This window comes from Camelus dromedarius, unplaced genomic scaffold (genome assembly GCF_036321535.1).
Source record: "Camelus dromedarius isolate mCamDro1 unplaced genomic scaffold, mCamDro1.pat HAP1_SCAFFOLD_117, whole genome shotgun sequence".
Taxonomy (NCBI): Eukaryota; Metazoa; Chordata; class Mammalia; order Artiodactyla; family Camelidae; genus Camelus; species Camelus dromedarius.
In genome coordinates, this window is record NW_026989731.1 from 3,488,728 (window position 1) to 3,509,092 (window position 20,365).

A 20,365-nucleotide genomic window follows, 5' to 3' on the forward strand; every position below is an offset into this window, starting at 1 on the left:
ATCTAGCTCCAACTCGGTTTTGCAGTGAAAACTGTAGGAACTTCAAACCGGCACTAGGAACAGACTGAGAAAACAGAGTAAAAGTTTCTCCTGCAACCCGTTCCCTTTGTGCTACATGAATGAAAGTCTCTCCACAAGCTCAGTTCTGAGGGATTAGTGTGTGTGAAAACCGTAATTCATCTAGATTGTTGGGATAAAAATGTTTCTTTTCATTTGCCAAATCCACTCCATAAATATATAAGGGGAGGTATTACTTCGAAATCGGTATTACAGTGAAAACTGCAGGAAATTCAAAACGGCACACGGAAACAGACGGAGAATGCAGTGAAAAGTTTCTCCTGCAACCCGTTCCCTTTGTGCTAGATGAACGAACGTCTCTCCACAAGCTCAGTTCTGAGAGATAAGTGTGTGTGAAAGCCTTAATTCACCTAGCTTGTTGGGAACACAAATTTTCTTTTCAGTTGCCAACACCACTCCATAAATATATATGGGGAGGTACAAGCTCCAACTCGGTTTTACAGAGAAAACTGCAGGAACTTCAAACCGGCACAAGGGAACAGACAGAGAAACCAGAGTAATAGTATCTCCTGCAACCCGTTCCATTTGTGCTACATGAACGAACTTCTGTCCACATGCTCAGTTCTGAGAGTTAAGTGTGTGTGAAAGACGTCCTTCAACTAGCTTGTTGTAAACACTTAATTTCTTTGCAGTTGCCAACACCACTCCTTACATATATATGGGGAGGTACTAGCTCCAACTCGGTTTTACAGAGAAAACTGCAGGAACTTCAAACCGGCACTAGGAAACAGACTGAGAAACCAGATTAAAAGTTTCTCCTGCATCCCGTTCCCATTGTGCTAAATGAACGAACGTCTCTACACATGCTCAGTTCTGAGAGGTAAGTGAGTGTGAAAGCCTCCTTCACCTAGCATGTTGGGAACACAAAGTTTCTTTTCAGTTGCCAAATCCACTCCATACATATATAAGGGGAGATACTAGCTTCACCTCGGTTTTACAGTGAAAACTGTAGGAACTTCAAACCGGCACTAGAAACAGACTGAGAAACCATAGTAAAAGTTTATACTGCATCCAGTTCCCTTTGTGCTAGATGAACGAACGTCTGTCCACAAGCTCAGTTCTGTGAGATATGTGTGTGTTAAAGCCGTAATTCACCTATCTGGTTGGGAACACATATTTCCTTTGCAGTTGCCAAATCCAATCCATACATATATATGGGGAGGTACTAGCTCCAACTCGGTTTTACAGTGAAAACTGCTGGTACATCGAACCGTCACTAGGAAGCAGACTGAGAAACCAGAGCAAAAGTTTTTCCTGCAAAGCGTTTCCTTTGTGCTAGATGAACGAACGTCTCAACAAATGCTATGATCTGAGAGATAAGTGGGTGTGAAAGCATTCCTTCAACTAGCTTGTTGGGAACACAAAGTTTCTTTGCATTTGCAAACTCCAATCCACAGATATATTTGGGGAGGTACTAGCTCCAACTCGGTTTTACAGTGAAAACTGCAAGAACATCAAACCGGAACTAGGAAACAGAATGAGAATCCAGAGTAAAACTTTCTCCTGCAACCCCTTCCCTTTGTGCTAGGTGAACGATCTTCTGTCCACATGATCAGTTCTGAGAGATAAGTGAGTGTGAAAGCCATAGTTCAATAGCTTGTAGTAAACACATAGTTTCTTTGCAGTTGCCAAAACCACTCCATGCATATATATGTGTAGGTACTATCTCCAAATAGGTTTTACAGTGAAAACTGCAGGAATTTCAAACCGGCATTAGGAAACAGACTGAGAAAACAGAGTAAATGTTCCTCCTTCAACCCGTTCCATTTGTGCTAGGAGAACGAACGTCTCTCCACAGGCTCATTTCTGAGAGATAAGTGTGTGTGAAAGCCGTACTTCACCTAGCTTATTGGGAACACAAAGTTTCTTTTCAGTTGCCAACTCCACTTTATAAATATATATGGGGAAGTACTAGCTAAAACTCTGTGTTACAGTGCAATGTGTAGGAACTTCAAACCGGCAGTAGGAAGCAGATGGAGAAACCAGAGTAAAAATTTCTCCTGCAACCCGTTCCAATGTTGCTTGATGAAAAAAAGTCTCTCCAAATGCTCAGTTCTGATAGATAAGTGTGTGTGAAGCCGTCCTTCACCTAGCATGTTGGGAACAGAGAGTTTCATTCAGATGCATTCTCCACTCCATACATATATAGGGGAAGTACAAGCACCAACTCGGCTTTACAGTGAAAAGTGCAGGAACTTCAAACCATCACTAGGGAACAGACTGAGAATCCAGAGTAAATTTTATCCTGCAACCCGTTCCCTTTGTGCTAGATGAACGAACGTCTCTATACATGCTCAGTTCTGAGAGATAAGTGAGTGTGAATGCCGTCCTTCACCTAACTTGTTGGGAACACAAATATTCTTTTAAATTGCCAACTCCTCTCCATACATATATATGGGGAGGTACAAGCTCCAAATCGGTTTTACAGTGAAAACTGCAGGATCTTCAAACCGGCACTAGAAACAGACTGAGATACCATAGTAAAAGTTTATCTTGCATCAAGTTCCCTTTGTGCTAGATGAACGAAAGTCTGTCCACAAGCTCAGTTCTCTGAGATATGTGTGTGTTAAAGCCGTTATTCACATATCTGGTTTGTAACACATAGTTTCCTTGCAGTTGCCAAATCCAATTCGTACATATATATGGGGAGGTACTAGATCCAACTCGGTTTTACAGTGAAAACTGCAGGAACTTCTAACCGGCACTAGGAAGCAGACTGAGAAACCAGGGTAAAATTTTTTCCTGCAAACTGTTTCCTTTGTGCTAGATGAACGAACGTCTCACCAAATGCTATATTCTGAGAGATAAGTGTGTGTCAAAGCCTTCCTTCACCTAGCTTTTTGGGAACACAAAGTTTCTTTGCATTTGCAAACTCCAATCCACACATATATTTGGGGAGGTTCTAGCTCCATCTCGGTTTTACAGTGAAAGCTGCAGGAATATCAAACATGCACTAGGAAACAGACTGAGAATCCAGAGTAGTACTTTCTCCTGCAACCCTTTCCCTTTGTGCTAGGTGAACGATCTTCTGTCCACATGATCATTTCTTAAAGATAAGTGTGTGTGAAAGCCGTACTTCACGTAGCTTGTAGTAAACACATAGTTTCTTTGCAGTTGCCAACACCACCCCATAAATATATATGGGTAGGTACTAGCTCCAAATAAATTTTACAGTGAAAACTGCAGGAACTTCAAACCGGCACTAGGAAACAGACTGAGAAACCAGAGTAAATTTTCCTCCTTCAAACCTTTCCCTTTGTGCTAGATGAACGATCGTCTCTCCACAGGTTCAGTTCTGAGAGATAAGTGTGTGTGAAAGCCGTACTTCACCTAGATTATTGGGAACATAAAGTTTCTTTTCAGTTGCCAACTCCACTACATAAATATATATGGAGATGTTCTAGTTAAAACTCTGTATTACAGTGCAAACTGCAGGAACTTCAAAAAGGCAGTAGGATGCAGACGGAGAAACCAGAGTAAAAGTTTCTCCTGCAACCCGTTCCATTTTTGCTTGATGAACAAACGTCTCTCCACATGCTCAGTTCTGAGAGATAAGTGTGTGTGAAGCCGTCCTTCAACTAGCATGTTGGGAACAGAGAGTTTCATTCAGATGCCATCTCCACTCCATACATATATAGGGGAAGTACAAGCACCAACTCGGTTTTACAGTGAAAAGTGCAGGAACTTCAAACCATCACTAGGGAACAGACTGAGAATCCAGAGTAAAGTTTATCCTGCAACCCGTTCCTATTGTGCTAGATGAACGAACGTCTCTATACATGCTCAGTTCTGAGAGATAAGTGAGTGTGAATGCCGTACTTCACCTAAATTGTTGGGAACACAAATATTCTTTTAAGTTGCCAACTCCTCTCCATGCATATATATGGGGAGGTACAAGCTCCAAATCGGTTTTACAGTGAAAACTGCAGGATCTTCAAACCGGCACTAGAAACAGACTGAGAAACCATAGTAAAAGTTTATCTTGCAACCAGTTCCCTTTGCGCTAGATGAACGAACGTCTGTCCACAAGCTCATTTCTGTGAGATATGTGTGTGTTAAAGCCGTAATTCATCAAACTGGTTTGTAACACATACTTTCCTTGTAGTTGCCAAATAAAATTCATACATATATATGGGGAGGTACTAGATCCAACTCGGTTTTACAGTGAAAACTGCAGGAGCTTCAAACCGGCACTAGGAAGCAGACTGAGAAACCAGGGTAAAATTTTTTCCGGCAAACTGTTTCCTTTGTGCTAGATGAAAGAACGTCTCACCAAATGCTATGTTCTGAGAGATAAGTGTGTGTCAAAGCCTTCCTTCACCTATCTTGTTGGGAACAAAAAAGTTTCTTTGCATTTGCAAACTGAAATCCACACATATATTTGGGGAGGTACTAGCTCCATCTCGGTTTTACAGTGAAAGCTGCAGAAATATCAAACATGCACTAGGAAACAGACTGAGAATCCAGAGTAGTACTTTCTCCTGCAACCCTTTCCCTTTGTGCTAGGTGAACGATCTTCTGTCCACATGATCATTTCAGAAAAATAAGTGTGTGTGAAAGCCGTACTTCACGTAGCTTGTAGTAAACACATAGTTTCTTTGCAGTTGCCAACACCACCCCATAAATATATATGGGTAGGTACTAGCTCCAAATAGATTTTACAGTGAAAACTGCAGGAACTTCAAACCGGCACTAGGAAACAGACTGAGAAACCAGAGTAAATGTTCCTCCTTCAAACCTTTCCCTTTGTGCTAGATGAACGAACGTCTCTCCACAGGATCAGTTCTGAGAGATAAGTGTGTGTGAAAGCCGTACTTCACCTAGATTATTGGGAACACAAAGTTTCTTTTCAGTTGCCAACTCCACTCCATAAATATATATGGAGATGTTCTAGATAAAACTCTGTATTACAGTGCAAACTGCAGGAACTTCAAAACGGCAGTAGGAAGCAGACGGAGAAACCAGAGTAAAAGTTTCTCCTGCAACCCGTTCCATTTTTGCTTGATGAACAAACGTCTCTCCACATGCTGAGTTCTGAGAGATAAGTGTGTGTGAAGCCGTCCTTCACCTAGCATGTGGGGAACAGAGAGTTTCATTCAGATGCCATCTCCACTCCATACATATATATGGGGAAGTACAAGCACCAACACGGTTTTACAGTGAAAAGTGCAGGAACTTCAAACCGTCACTAGGGAACAGACTGAGAAACCAGATTAAATGTTTCACCTGCAAACCATTCCATTTGTGCTAGATTAACGAACTTCTCTCCACATGCTCAGTTCTGAGAAATATGATTGTGTGAAAGCTGCAGTTCAACTAGCATGTTGGGAACACAAAGTTTCTTTTCAGTTGCCAACTACACTCCATAAATATATATGGGGTGGTACTAGATAAAACTCGGTTTTACTGTGGAAACTGCAGGAAAATCAAACCGGCACTAGGAAACAGACTGAGAAACCAGAGTAAAATTTCTCCTGCAACCCGTTTTCTTTGTGCTAGATGAACGAAATTCTGTCCACATGCTAAGTTCTGAGAGATAAGTGAGTTTGAACGCCGTCCTTCATCTAGCTTTTTGGGAACACAAATATACTTTTAAGTTGCCAACTCCAATCCATACATATATATGGGGAGGTACAAGGTACAAATCGGTTTTACAGTGAAAACTGCAGGAACTTCAAACCGGCACTAGAAACAGACTGAGAAACCAGAGTAAAATTTCTCCTGCAACCCGTTCCCTTTGTGCTAGGTGAACGAAATTCTGTCCACATGCTCAGTTCTGAGAGATAAGTGTGTGTGAAAGCCGTCCTTCACCTAGTTTGTTGTAAACAAATAGTTTCTTTGCAGTTGCCAACTCCACTCCATACATATATATGGGGAGGTACTAGCTTCAACTCTGTTTTACAGTGTAAACTCAGGAACTTCAAACCGGCACTAGGAAACAGACTGAGAAACCAGAGTAAAAGTTTCACCTGCAAACCTTTCCCTTTGTGCTAGATGAACGAACGTCTCTCCACATTCTCAAGTCTGAGAGATAAGTGGGTGTGAAAGCCGTCCTTCAAATGGCTAGTTGGGAAAACAATTTTCTTTTCAGTTGCCAACTCCTGTCCATACATATATATGGTGAGGTACTAGCTCCAAATCGCTTTTACAGTGAAAACTGTAGGAATTTCAAACCGGCACTAGGAAACAGACTGAGAAAACAGAGTAAAAGTTTCTCCTGCAAACCGTTCCTTTTGTGCTAGATGAACGAAAGTCTCCCCACAAGCTAAGTTCTGAGAGATAAGTGTGTGTGAAAGCTGTAATTCACATAGCTTGTTGGGAACACTAATTTTCTTTTCATTTGCCATCTCCACTCCATAAATATATATGAGGAGGTACTAGCTCCAAAACGGTATTACAGTGAAAACAGCAGGAACTTCAAAACGGCACTAGGAAGCAGACTGAGAAACCAGAGAAAAAGTTTCTCATACAACCCGTTCTTTTTGTGCTAGATGAAGGAACGTCTCTCCACTTGCTCAGTTCTGAGAGATAATTGTGTTTGAAAGCCGTTCTTCAGCTAGCTTGTTGGGAACACCAAATTTCTTTTCAGTTGCCTACTCCAATCCATACATATATATGGGGAGGTACTAGCTCCAAATCTGTTTTACAGTGAAACCTGCAGGAAATTCAAACCGGCACTAGGAAACAGAGTGAGAATCCAGAGTAAAATTTTCTCCTGCAACCCGTTCCCTTTGTGCTAGATGAATGAACGTCTCTCCACAAGCTCAGTTCTGAGAGATAAGTGGGTGTGAAAGCCGTAATTCACCTAGCTTGTTGGTAACACAAAGTTTCTTTTCAGTTGCCAAATCCACTCCATATATATATATGGGGAAGTACTAGCTAAATCTCTGTTTTACAGTGAAAAATGCAGGAAATTCAAAACGGCACTAGGGAACAGACTGAGAAACAAGAGTAAATGTTTCTCCTGCAACCCTTTCCCATTTTGCTACATGAACGAACTTCTGTCCACATGCTCAGTTCTGATAGATAAGTATGTGTGAAAGCCGTCCTTCAGCTAGCTTGTTGTAAACACATAGCTTCTTTTCATTTGCAACGTCCACTCCATACATATATATGGGGAGGTACTAGCTCCAACACTGTTTTACAGTGAAAACTGCAGGAACTTCAAACGGGCACTAGGAAAAAGACTGAGAAAACACAGTAAATTTTTCTACTGCAATCCGTTCCCTTTGTGCTAGATGAACGAACGTCACTGCACAAGCTCATTTCTGAGAGATAAGTGTGTGTGAAAGCCGTAATTCACCTTGATTTTTGGAACACAAAGTTTCTTTCCAGTTGCCGTCTCCAATCCATAAATTTATAAGGGGAGGTACTAGCTAAAACGCGGTTTTACAGTGAAAACTGCAGGAACTTCAAACCTGCAGTAGGAAACAGACTGAGAAATCAGAGTAAAGTTTCTCCTGCAATCCGTTCCCTTTGTGCTAGATGAACGAACGTCTCTCCACATGCTCAAATCTGAGAGATTATTGTGTGTGAAAGCCATCCTTCACCTAGCTTTTTGGGAACACAAAGATTCTTTTCATTTGCCAACTCCACTCCATACATATATATGGGGAGGTACTAACTCCAACTCGGATTTACAGTGAAAACTGCAGGAACTTCAAACCGGCACTAGGAAACAGACTGAGATACCAGAGTAAAATTTCTACTGCAACTCGTTCAATTTGTGCTAGATGAACGAACGTCACTCCACAAGCTCAGTTCTGAGAGATAAGTGTGTGTGTAACCGTAATTCAATTAGCTTGTTGGGAACACAAATTTTCTTTTCACTTGCCAACTGCAAACCATACATATATATGGGGAGGTACTAGCTAAAACTCGGTGTTACCGTGAAAACTGAAGGAACTTCAAACCGGCACTAGGGAACAGACTGAGAAACCAGAGTAAAAATTTCTCCTGCAACCCGTTCCCTTTGTGCTAGATGAACGAACATCTCTCCACAAGCTAATTTCTGAGAGATAAGTGTGTGTGAAAGCTGTAATTCACATAGCTTGTTGGGAACACAAATTTACTTTTCAGTTGCCAACTCCACTCCATAAAAATATATGGGGAGGTATTAGCTCCAAATCGGTATTACAGATAAAACTGCAGGAACTTCAAACCGGCACTAGGAAACATACTGAGAAACCAGAGAAAAAGTTTCTCCTGCAAACCGATCCCTTTGTGCTAGATGAACGAACTTCTGTCCACATGTTCAGTTCTGAGAGAAAAGTGTGTCTGAAATCCGTCCTTCACATAGCTTGTTTTAAACACATAGATTCTTTGCAGTAGCCAACACCACTCCATACATATATATGGGGAGGTATTAGCTCCAACTCTGTTTTACAGTGTTATCTCAGGAATTTCAAACCGGCATTAGGAAACAGACTGAGAAACCAGAGTAAAATTTTCTACTGCCACCCTTTCCCTTTGTGCTAGATGAACGAACGTCTCTCCACATGCTCATTTCTGAGAGATAATTGTGTGTTAAAGCCGTGATTCACCTAGCTTTTTGGAACACAAAGTTTCTTTTCAGTTGCCAAATCCACTCCATAAATATATATCGGGAGGTACTAGCTAAAATTCGGTTTTACAGTGAAATCTGCAGGAACTTCAAAACGGCACTAGGGAACAGACTGAGAAACCAGAGTAAAAGTTTCTTCTGCAAACCGTTCCCTTTTTGCTACATGAACGAACATCTGTCCACATGCTCAGTTCTGAGAGAAAAGTTTGTGTGAAAGCCGCCCTTCAAATAGCTTGTTGTAAACACATAGTTTCTTTGCAGTTGCCAACTCCACTCCTTACAAATATATGGGGAGGTACTAGCTCCAACACGATTTTACAGTGAAAACTGTAGGCACTTCAAACTGGCACTAGGGAACAGACTAAGAATCCAGAGTAATCTTTTCTCCTGCAAACCGTTCCATTTGTGCTAGATGAACGAACGTCTCTCCACATGCTCAGTTCTGAGAGAATAGTGTGTGTGAAAGCCGTCCTTCACATAGCTTCTTGGGAACACAAAGATTCTTTTCAGGTGCCAACACCACTCCATACATATATATGGGGAAGTAGTAGTTCCAACTCGGTTTTACAGTGAAAACTGCAGGAATTTCAAACCGGCACTAGGAAACAGACTGAGAAACCAGGGTAAAAGTTTCTCCTGCCACCCATTCCCTTTGTGCTAGATGAACGAAAGTCTCTCCAAAAGCTCATTTCTGAGAGATAATTGTGTGTGAAAGCCGTCCTTCACCTAGCTTGTTGGAAACAAAAAGTTCCTTTTCAGTTGCCAACTCCACTCCATAAATATATATGGGGAGGTACTAGCTAAAACTCGGTTTTACTTTGAAAACTGCAGGAAATTCAAAACGGCACTAGGGAACAGACTGATAAACCAGATTAAAAGTTTCTGCTGCAACCCGTTACCTTTGTGCTAGATGAACGAACATCTGTCCACATGCTCAGTTCTGAGAGATAAGAGTGTGTGAATGCCGTCCTTCATTTTGCTTGTTGTAAACACATAGATTCTTTTCAGTTGCCAAATCCACTCCATAAATATATATGGGGAAGTACTAGCTAAAACTCTGTTTTACAGTGAAAAATGCTAGAACTTCAAAACGGCACTAGGGAACAGACTGAGAAAAAAGAGTAAAAGTTTCTCCTGCAACCCTTTCCCATTTTGCTACATGAACGAAATTCTGTCCACATGCTCAGTTCTGACAGATAAGTATGTGTGAAAGCCGTCCTTTAGCTAGCTTGTTGTAAACACATAGCTTCTTTTCATTTGCCACCTCCACTCAATACATATATATGGGGAGGTACTAGCTCCAACACTGTTTTACAGTGAAAACTGCAGGAACTTCAAACGGGCACTAGGAAACAGACTGAGAAAACAGAGTAAATTTTTCTACTGCAATCCGTTCCCTTTGTGCTAGATGAACGAACTTCTCTCCACAAGCACATTTCTGAGAGATAAGTGTGTGTGAAAGCCGTACTTCACCTAGATTATTGGGAACACAAAGTTTCTTTTCAGTTGCCAACTCCACTCCATAAATATATATGGAGATTTTCTAGATAAAACTCTGTATTACAGTGCAAACTGCAGGAACTTCAAACGGCAGTAGGAAGCAGACGGAGAAACCAGAGTAAAAGTTCCTCCTGCAACCAGTTCCATTTTTGCTTGAAGAACAAACGTCTCTCCACATGCTCAGTTCTGAGAGATAAGTGTGTGTGAAGCCGTCCTTCACCTAGCATGTTGGGAACATAGAGTTTCATTCAGATGCCATCTCCACTCCATACATATATATGGAGATGTACAAGCACCAGTATGGTTTTACAGTGAAAAGTGCAGGAATTTCAAACCGTCACTAGGGAACAGACTGAGAAACCAGAGTAAAAGTTTCTCCAGCAACCCGTTTTCTTTGTGCTAGATGAACGAACTACTGTCCACATGCTGAGTTCTGAGAGAAAAGTGAGTGTGAACGCCGTCCTTCAACTACCATGTTGGGAACACAAATATTCTTTTAATTTGCCAACTCCACTCCATACATATATATGGGGAGGTACAAGCTCCAAATCTGTTTTACATTGAAAACTGCAGGAAATTCAAACCGGCACTAAAAACAGACTGAGAAACCATAGTATATGTTTCTCCTGCAACCAGTTGCCTTTGTGCTAGATGAACGAACGTCTGTCCACAAGCTCAGTTCTGAGAGATATGTGTGTGTTAAAGCCGTAATTCACCTATCTGGTTGGGAACACATAGTTTCTTTGCAGTTGCAAAATCCAGTCCATACATATATATGGGTAGGTACTAGCTCCAACTCGGTTTTACAGTGAAAACTGCAGGAATTTCAAACCGGCACTAGGAAGCAGACTGAGAAACCAGAGTAAAAGTTTTCCCTGCAAACCATTTCCTTTGTGCTAGATGAACGAACGTCTCACCACATGTTCAGTTCTGAGAGATAAGTGTGTGTGAAAGCCTTTCTTCAACTAGCTTGTTGGGAACACAAAGTTTCTTTGCATTTGCAAACCCCAATCCACACATATATTTGGGGAGGAATTAGCTAAAACTCGGTTTTACAGTGAAAACTGCAGGAACTTCAAAACGGCAGTAGGGAACATACAGAGAAACCAGAATAAAAGTATCTCCTGCAACCCGTTCCATTTGTGCTACATGAACGAAATTCTGTCCACATGCTCAGTTCTGAGAGTTAAGTGTGTGTGAAAGACTTCCTTCAACTAGCTTGTTGTAAACACATAATTTCTTTGCAGTTGCCAACACCACTCCATACATATATATGGGGAGGTACTAGCTCCAACTCGGTTTTACAGAGAAAACTGCAGGAACTTCAAACCGGCACTAGGAAACAGACTGAGAAACCAGATTAAAAGTTTCTCCTGCATCCCGTTCCCATTGTGCTAGATGAACGAAAGTCTCTACACATGCTCAGTTGTGAGTGGTAAGTGAGAGTGAAAGCCGTCCTTCACCTACATTGTTGGGAACACAAAGTTTCTTTTCAGTTGCCAAAACCACTCCATACATATATAAGGGGAGATACTAGCTCCAACTCGGTTTTACAGTGAAATCTGTAGGAACATCAAACCGTCACTAGGGAACAGAATGAGAATCCAGAGTAAAAGTTTCTCCTGCAAAACGATCCCATTGTGCTAGCTGAACGAACTTCTCTTCAAATGCTCAGTTCTGAGAGATATGTGAGTGTGAAAGCCGTCCTTCACCTACCTTGTTGGGAACACAAATATTATTTTAAGTTGCCAACTCCACTCCATACATATATATGGGGAGGTACAAGCTCCAAATCGGTTTTACAGTGAAAAATGCAGGAACTTCAAACCGGCAGTAGAAACAGACTGAGAAACCATAGTAAAAATTTATCTTGCAACCAGTTCCCTTTGTGCTAGATGAAAGAACGTCTGTCCACAAGCTCAGTTCTGTGAGATATGTGTGTGTTAAAGCCGTAATTCAACTATCTGGTTTGTAACACTTAGTTTTTTGCAATTGCCAAATCCAATTCATACATATATATGGGGAGGTACTAGATCCAACTCGGTTTTACAGTGAAAAATGCAGGAACTTCAAACCGGCACTAGGAAGCAGACTGAGAAACCAGAGTAAAATTTTTCGTGCAAACCGTTTCTTTTGTGCAAGATAAACGAACGTCTCAACAAATGCTATGTTCTGAGAGATAAGTGTGTGTCAAAGCCTTCCTTCACCTAGCTTGTTGGGAACACAAAGTTTCTTTGCATTTGCAAACTCCAAATCCACACATATATTTGGGGAGGTACTAGCTCCAACACGGTTTTACTGTGAAAAATGCAGGAATATCAAACATGCACTAGGAAACAGACTGAGAATCCAGAGTAGTACTTTCTCCTGCAACCCATTCACATTGTGCTAGGTGAACGATCTTCTGTCCACATGATCATTTCTGAAAGATAAGTGTGTGTGAAAGCCGTACTTCACGTTGCTTGTAGTAAACACATAGCTTCTTTGCAGTTGCCAACACCACCCCATAAATATATATGGGTAGGTACTAGCTCCAAATAGATTTTACAGTGAAAACTGAAGGAACTTCAAAACGGCACTAGGAAACAGACTGAGAAACCAGAGTAAATGTTCCTCCTTCAAACCTTTCCCTTTGTGCTAGATGATCGAACGTCTCTCCACAGGCTCAATTCTGAGAGATAAGTGTGTGTGAAAGCCGTACTTCTCCTAGATTATTGGGAACACAAAGTTTCTCTTCAGTTGCCAAATCCACTCCATAAATATATATGGAGATGTTCTAGATAAAACTCTGTATAACAGTGCAAACTGCAGGAACTTCAAAACGGCAGTAGGAAGCAGACGGAGAAACCAGAGTAAAAGTTTCTCCTGCAACCCGTTCCATTTTTGCTTGATGAACAAACGTCTCTCCACATGCTCAGTTCTGAGAGATAAGTGTGTGTGAAGCCGTCCTTCACCTAGCATGTTGGAAACAGAGAGTTTCATTCAGATGTCATCTCCAATCCATACATATATATGGGGAGGTACAAGCACCAACTCGGTTTTACAGTGAAAAGTGCAGGAACTTCAAACCGTCACTAGGGAACAGACTGAGAAACCAGAGTAAATGTTTCACCTGAAACCCGTTCCATTTGTGCTAGAATAACGAACGTCTCTCCACATGCTCAGTTCTGAGAGATATGTTTGTGTGAAAGCCGTCCTTCAACTAGCATGTAGGGAACACAAAGTATCTTTTCAGTTGCCAACCCCACTCCATAAATATATATGCGGAGGTACTAGCTAAAACTCGGTTTTACTGTGAAAACTGCAGGAAAATCAGACCGGCACTAGGAAACAGACTGAGAAACCAGAGTAAAAGTTTCTCCTGCAACCGGTTTTCTTTGTGCTAGATGAACGAACTTCTGTCCACATGCTCAGTTCTGAGAGATAAGTGAGTGTGAACGCCGTCCTTCACCTAGCTTGTTGGGAACACAAATATTCTTTTAAGTTGCCAACTCCACTCCATAGATATATATGGGGAGGTACAAGCTACAAATCGGTTTTACAGTAAAAACTGCAGGAACTTCAACCAGGCACTAGAAACAGACTGAGAAACCATAGTAAAATTTATCCTGCAACCAGTTCACTTTGTGCTAGATTAACGAATGTCTGTCCACAAGATCTGTTCTGAGAGATATGTGTGTGTTAAAGCCGTAATTCACCTATCTGGTTGGGAACACATAGTTTTTTGCAGTTGTAAATCCAATCCATACATATATATGGGGAGGTACTATCTCCAACTCGGTTTTACAGTGAAAACTGCAGGAACTTCAAACCGGCACTAGGAAGCAGACTGAGAAACCAGAGTAAAAATTTTTCCTGCAAACCGTTTCCTTTGTGCTAGATGAACGAACGTCTCACCACATGCTCAGTTCTGAGAGATAAGTTTGTGTGAAAGCCTTCCTTCAACTAGCTTGTTGGGAACACAAAGTTTTTGCATTTGCAAACTCCAATCCACACATATATTTGGGGAGGTACTAGCTCGAACTCGGTTTTACAGTGAAAACTGCAGGAATATCAAACCGACACTAGGAAACAGACTGAGAATCCAGAGTAAAATTTTCTCCTGCAACCCTTTCCCTTTGTGCTAGGTGAACGATCTTCTGTCCACATGATCAGTTCTGAGAGATATGTGTGTGTGAAAGCCGTACTTCACGTAGATTGTAGTAAACACATAGTTTCTTTGCAGTTGCCAACACCACTCCATACATATATATGCGGTGGATCTAGCTCCAACTCGGTTTTGCAGTGAAAACTGTAGGAACTTCAAACCGGCACTAGGAACAGACTGAGAAAACAGAGTAAAAGTTTCTCCTGCAACCCGTTCCCTTTGTGCTACATGAATGAAAGTCTCTCCACAAGCTCAGTTCTGAGGGATTAGTGTGTGTGAAAACCGTAATTCATCTAGATTGTTGGGATAAAAATGTTTCTTTTCATTTGCCAAATCCACTCCATAAATATATAAGGGGAGGTATTACTTCGAAATCGGTATTACAGTGAAAACTGCAGGAAATTCAAAACGGCACTCGGAAACAGACGGAGAATGCAGTGAAAAGATTCTCCTGCAACCCGTTCCCTTTGTGCTAGATGAACGAACGTCTCTCCACAAGCTCAGTTCTGAGAGATAAGTGTGTGTGAAAGCCTTAATTCACCTAGCTTGTTGGGAACACAAATTTTCTTTTCAGTTGCCAACACCACTCCATAAATATATATGGGGAGGTACAAGCTCCAACTCGGTTTTACAGAGAAAACTGCAGGAACTTCAAACCGGCACAAGGGAACAGACAGAGAAACCAGAGTAAAAGTATCTCCTGCAACCCGTTCCATTTGTGCTACATGAACGAACTTCTGTCCACATGCTCAGTTCTGAGAGTTAAGTGTGTGTGAAAGACGTCCTTCAACTAGCTTGTTGTAAACACTTAATTTCTTTGCAGTTGCCAACACCACTCCTTATATATATATGGGGAGGTACTAGCTCCAACTCGGTTTTACAGAGAAAACTGCAGGAACTTCAAACCGGCACTAGGAAACAGACTGAGAAACCAGATTAAAAGTTTCTCCTGCAACCCGTTCCCATTGTGCTAAATGAACGAACGTCTCTACACATGCTCAGTTCTGAGAGGTAAGTGAGTGTGAAAGCCTCCTTCACCTAGCATGTTGGGAACACAAAGTTTCTTTTCAGTTGCCAAATCCACTCCATACATATATAAGGGGAGATACTAGCTTCACCTCGGTTTTACAGTGAAAACTGTAGGAACTTCAAACCGGCACTAGAAGCAGACTGAGAAACCATAGTAAAAGTTTATACTGCATCCAGTTCCCTTTGTGCTAGATGAACGAACGTCTGTCCACAAGCTCAGTTCTGTGAGATATGTGTGTGTTAAAGCCGTAATTCACCTATCTGGTTGGGAACACATATTTCCTTTGCAGTTGCCAAATCCAATCCATACATATATATGGGGAGGTACTAGCTCCAACTCGGTTTTACAGTGAAAACTGCTGGTACTTCGAACCGTCACTAGGAAGCAGACTGAGAAACCAGAGCAAAAGTTTTTCCTGCAAAGCGTTTCCTTTGTGCTAGATGAATGAACGTATCACCAAATGCTATGATCTGAGAGATAAGTGGGTGTGAAAGACTTCCTTCAACTAGCTTGTTGGGAACACAAAGTTTCTTTGCATTTGCAAACTCCAATCCACAGATATATTTGGGGAGGTACTAGCTCCAACTCGGTTTTACAGTGAAAACTGCAAGAACATCAAACCGGAACTAGGAAACAGAATGAGAATCCAGAGTAAAACTTTCTCCTGCAACCCCTTCCCTTTGTGCTAGGTGAACGATCTTCTGTCCACATGATCAGTTCTGAGAGAGAAGTGAGTGTGAAAGCCGTAGTTCAATAGCTTGTAGTAAACACATAGTTTCTTTGCAGTTGCCAAAACCACTCCATGCATATATATGTGTAGGTAACACCTCCAAATAGGATTTACAGTGAAAACTGCAGGAATTTCAAACCGGCATTAGGAAACAGACTGAGAAAACAGAGTAAATGTTCCTCCTTCAACCCGTTCCCTTTGTGCTAGGAGAACGAACGTCTCTCCACAGGCTCATTTCTGAGAGATAAGTGTGTGTGAAAGTCGTCCTTCACCTAGCTTATTGGGAACACAAAGTTTCTTTTCAGTTGCCAACTCCACTTCAAAAATATATATGGGGAAGTACTAGCTAAAACTCTGTGTTACAGTGCAATGTGTAGGAACTTCAAACCGGCAGTAGGAAGCAGATGGAGAAACCAGAGTAAAAATTTCTCCTGCAACCCGTTCCAATGTTGCTTGATGAAAAAAAGTCTCTCCAAATGCTCAGTTCTGATAGATAAGTGTGTGTGAAGCCGTCCTTCACCTAGCATGTTGGGAACAGAGAGTTTCATTCAGATGCATTCTCCACTCCATACATATATAGGGGAAGTACAAGCACCAACTCGGTTTTACAGTGAAAAGTGCAGGAACTTCAAACCATCACTAGGGAACAGACTGAGAATCCAGAGTAAATTTTATCCTGCAACCCGTTCCCTTTGTGCTAGATGAACGAACGTCTCTATACATGCTCAGTTCTGAGAGATAAGTGAGTGTGAATGCCGTCCTTAACCTAACTTGTTGGGAACACAAATATTCTTTTAAATTGCCAACTCCTCTCCATACATATATATGGGGAGGTACAAGCTCCAAATGGGTTTTACAGTGAAAACTGCAGGATCTTCAAACCGGCACTAGAAACAGACTGAGATACCATAGTAAAAGTTTATCTTGCATCCAGTTCCCTTTGTGCTAGATGAACGAAACTCTGTCCACAAGCTCAGTTCTCTGAGATATGTGTGTGTTAAAGCCGTTATTCACATATCTGGTTTGTAACACATAGTTTCCTTGCAGTTGCCAAATCCAATTCGTACATATATATGGGGAGGTACTAGATCCAACTCGGTTTTACAGTGAAAACTGCAGGAACTTCAAACCGGCACTAGGAAGCAGACTGAGAAACCAGGGTAAAATTTTTTCCTGCAAACTGTTTCCTTTGTGCTAGATGAACGAACGTCTCACCAAATGCTATATTCTGAGAGATAAGTGTGTGTCAAAGCCTTCCTTCACCTAGCTTTTTGGGAACACAAAGTTTCTTTGCATTTGCAAACTCCAATCCACACATATATTTGGGGAGGTTCTAGCTCCATCTCGGTTTTACAGTGAAAGCTGCAGGAATATCAAACATGCACTAGGAAACAGACTGAGAATCCAGAGTAGTACTTTCTCCTGCAACCCTTTCCCTTTGTGCTAGGTGAACGATCTTCTGTCCACATGATCATTTCTTAAAGATAAGTGTGTGTGAAAGCCGTACTTCACGTAGCTTGTAGTAAACACATAGATTCTTTGCAGTTGCCAACACCACCCCATAAATATATATGGGTAGGTACTAGCTCCAAATAAATTTTACAGTGAAAACTGCAGGAACTTCAAACCGGCACTAGGAAACAGACTGAGAAACCAGAGTAAATTTTCCTTCTTCAAACCTTTCCCTTTGTGCTAGATGAACGATCGTCTATCCACAGGCTCAGTTCTGAGTGATAAGTGTGTGTGAAAGCCGTACTTCACCTAGATTATTGGGAACATAAAGTTTCTTTTCAGTTGCCAACTCCACTACATAAATATATATGGAGATGTTCTAGTTAAAACTCTGTATTACAGTGCAAACTGCAGGAACTTCAAAAAGGCAGTAGGAAGCAGACGGAGAAACCAGAGTAAAAGTTCCTCCTGCAACCCGTTCCATTTTTGCTTGATGAACAAACGTCTCTCCACATGCTCAGTTCTGAGAGATAAGTGTGTGTGAAGCCGTCCTTCAACTAGCATGTTGGGAACAGAGAGTTTCATTCAGATGCCATCTCCACGCCATACATATATAGGGGAAGTACAAGCACCAACTCGGTTTTACAGTGAAAAGTGCAGGAACTTCAAACCATCACTAGGGAACAGACTGAGAATCCAGAGTAAAGTTTATCCTGCAACCCGTTCCTATTGTGCTAGATGAACGAACGTCTCTATACATGCTCAGTTCTGAGAGATAAGTGAGTGTGAATGCCATACTTCACCTAACTTGTTGGGAACACAAATATTCTTTTAAATTGCCAACTCCTCTCCATGCATATATATGGGGAGGTACAAGCTCCAAATCGGTTTTACAGTGAAAACTGCAGGATCTTCAAACCGGCACTAGAAACAGACTGAGAAACCATAGTAAAAGTTTATCTTGCAACCAGTTCCCTTTGTGCTAGATGAACGAACGTCTGTCCACAAGCTCATTTCTGTGAGATATGTGTGTGTTAAAGCCGTAATTCACCAAACTGTTTTGTAACACATACTTTCCTTGCAGTTGCCAAATAAAATTCATACATATATATGGGGAGGTACTAGATCCAACTCGGTTTTACAGTGAAAACTGCAGGAGCTTCAAACCGGCACTAGGAAGCAGACTGAGAAACCAGGGTAAAATTTTTTCCGGCAAACTGTTTCCTTTGTGCTAGATGAACGAACGTCTCACCAAATGCTATGTTGTGAGAGATAAGTGTGTGTCAAAGCCTTCCTTCACCTATCTTGTTGGGAACAAAAAAGTTTCTTTGCATTTGCAAACTGAAATCCACACATATATTTGGGGAGGTACTAGCTCCATCTCGGTTTTACAGTGAAAGCTGCAGAAATATCAAACATGCACTAGGAAACAGACTGAGAATCCAGAGTAGTACTTTCTCCTGCAACCCTTTCCCTTTGTGCTAGGTGAACGATCTTCTGTCCACATGATCATTTCTGAAAAATAAGTGTGTGTGAAAGCCGTACTTCACGTAGCTTGTAGTAAACCCATAGTTTCTTTGCAGTTGCCAACACCACCCCATAAATATATATGGGTAGGTACTAGCTCCAAATAGATTTTACAGTGAAAACTGCAGGAACTTCAAACCGGCACTAGGAAACAGACTGAGAAACCAGAGTAAATGTTCCTCCTTCAAACCTTTCCCTTTGTGCTAGATGAACGAACGTCTCTCCACAGGCTCAGTTCTGAGAGATAAGTGTGTGTGAAAGCCGTACTTCACCTAGATTATTGGGAACACAAAGTTTCTTTTCAGTTGCCAACTCCACTCCATAAATATATATGGAGATGTTCTAGATAAAACTCTGTATTACAGTGCAAACTGCAGGAAATTCAAAACGGCAGTAAGAAGCAGACGGAGAAACCAGAGTAAAAGTTTCTCCTGCAACCCGTTCCATTTTGGCTTGATGAACAAAAGTCTCTCCACATGCTGAGTTCTCAGAGATAAGTGTGTGTGAAGCCGTCCTTCACCTAGCATGTGGGGAACAGAGAGTTTCATTCAGATGCCATCTCCACTCCATACATATATATGGGGAAGTACAAGCACCAACACGGTTTTACAGTGAAAAGTGCAGGAACTTCAAACCGTCACTAGGGAACAGACTGAGAAACCAGATTAAATGTTTCACCTGCAAACCGTTCCATTTGTGCTAGATTAACGAACGTCTCTCCACATGCTCAGTTCTGAGAGATATGATTGTGTGAAAGCTGTAGTTCAACTAGCATGTTGGGAACACAAAGTTTCTTTTCAGTTGCCAACTACACTCCATAAATATATATGGGGAGGTACTAGATAAAACTCGGTTTTACTGTGGAAACTGCAGGAACTTCAAACCGGCACTAGAAACAGACTGAGAAACCAGAGTAAAATTTCTCCTGCAACCCGTTCCCTTTGTGCTAGTTGAACGAAATTCTGCCCACATGCTAAGTTCTGAGAGATAAGTGTGTGTGAAAGCCGTCCTTCACCTAGTTTGTTGTAAACAAATAGTTTCTTTGCAGTTGCCAACTCCACTCCATACATATATATGGGGAGGTACTAGCTTCAACTCTGTTTTACAGTGTAAACTCAGGAACTTCAAACCGGCACTAGGAAACAGACTGAGAAACCAGAGTAAAAGTTTCACCTGCAAACCTTTCCCTTTGTGCTAGATGAACGAACGTCTCTCCACATTCTCAAGTCTGAGAGATAAGTGGGTGTGAAAGCCGTCCTTCAAATGGCTAGTTGGGAAAACAATTTTCTTTTCAGTTGCCAACTCCTGTCCATACATATATATGGTGAGGTACTAGCT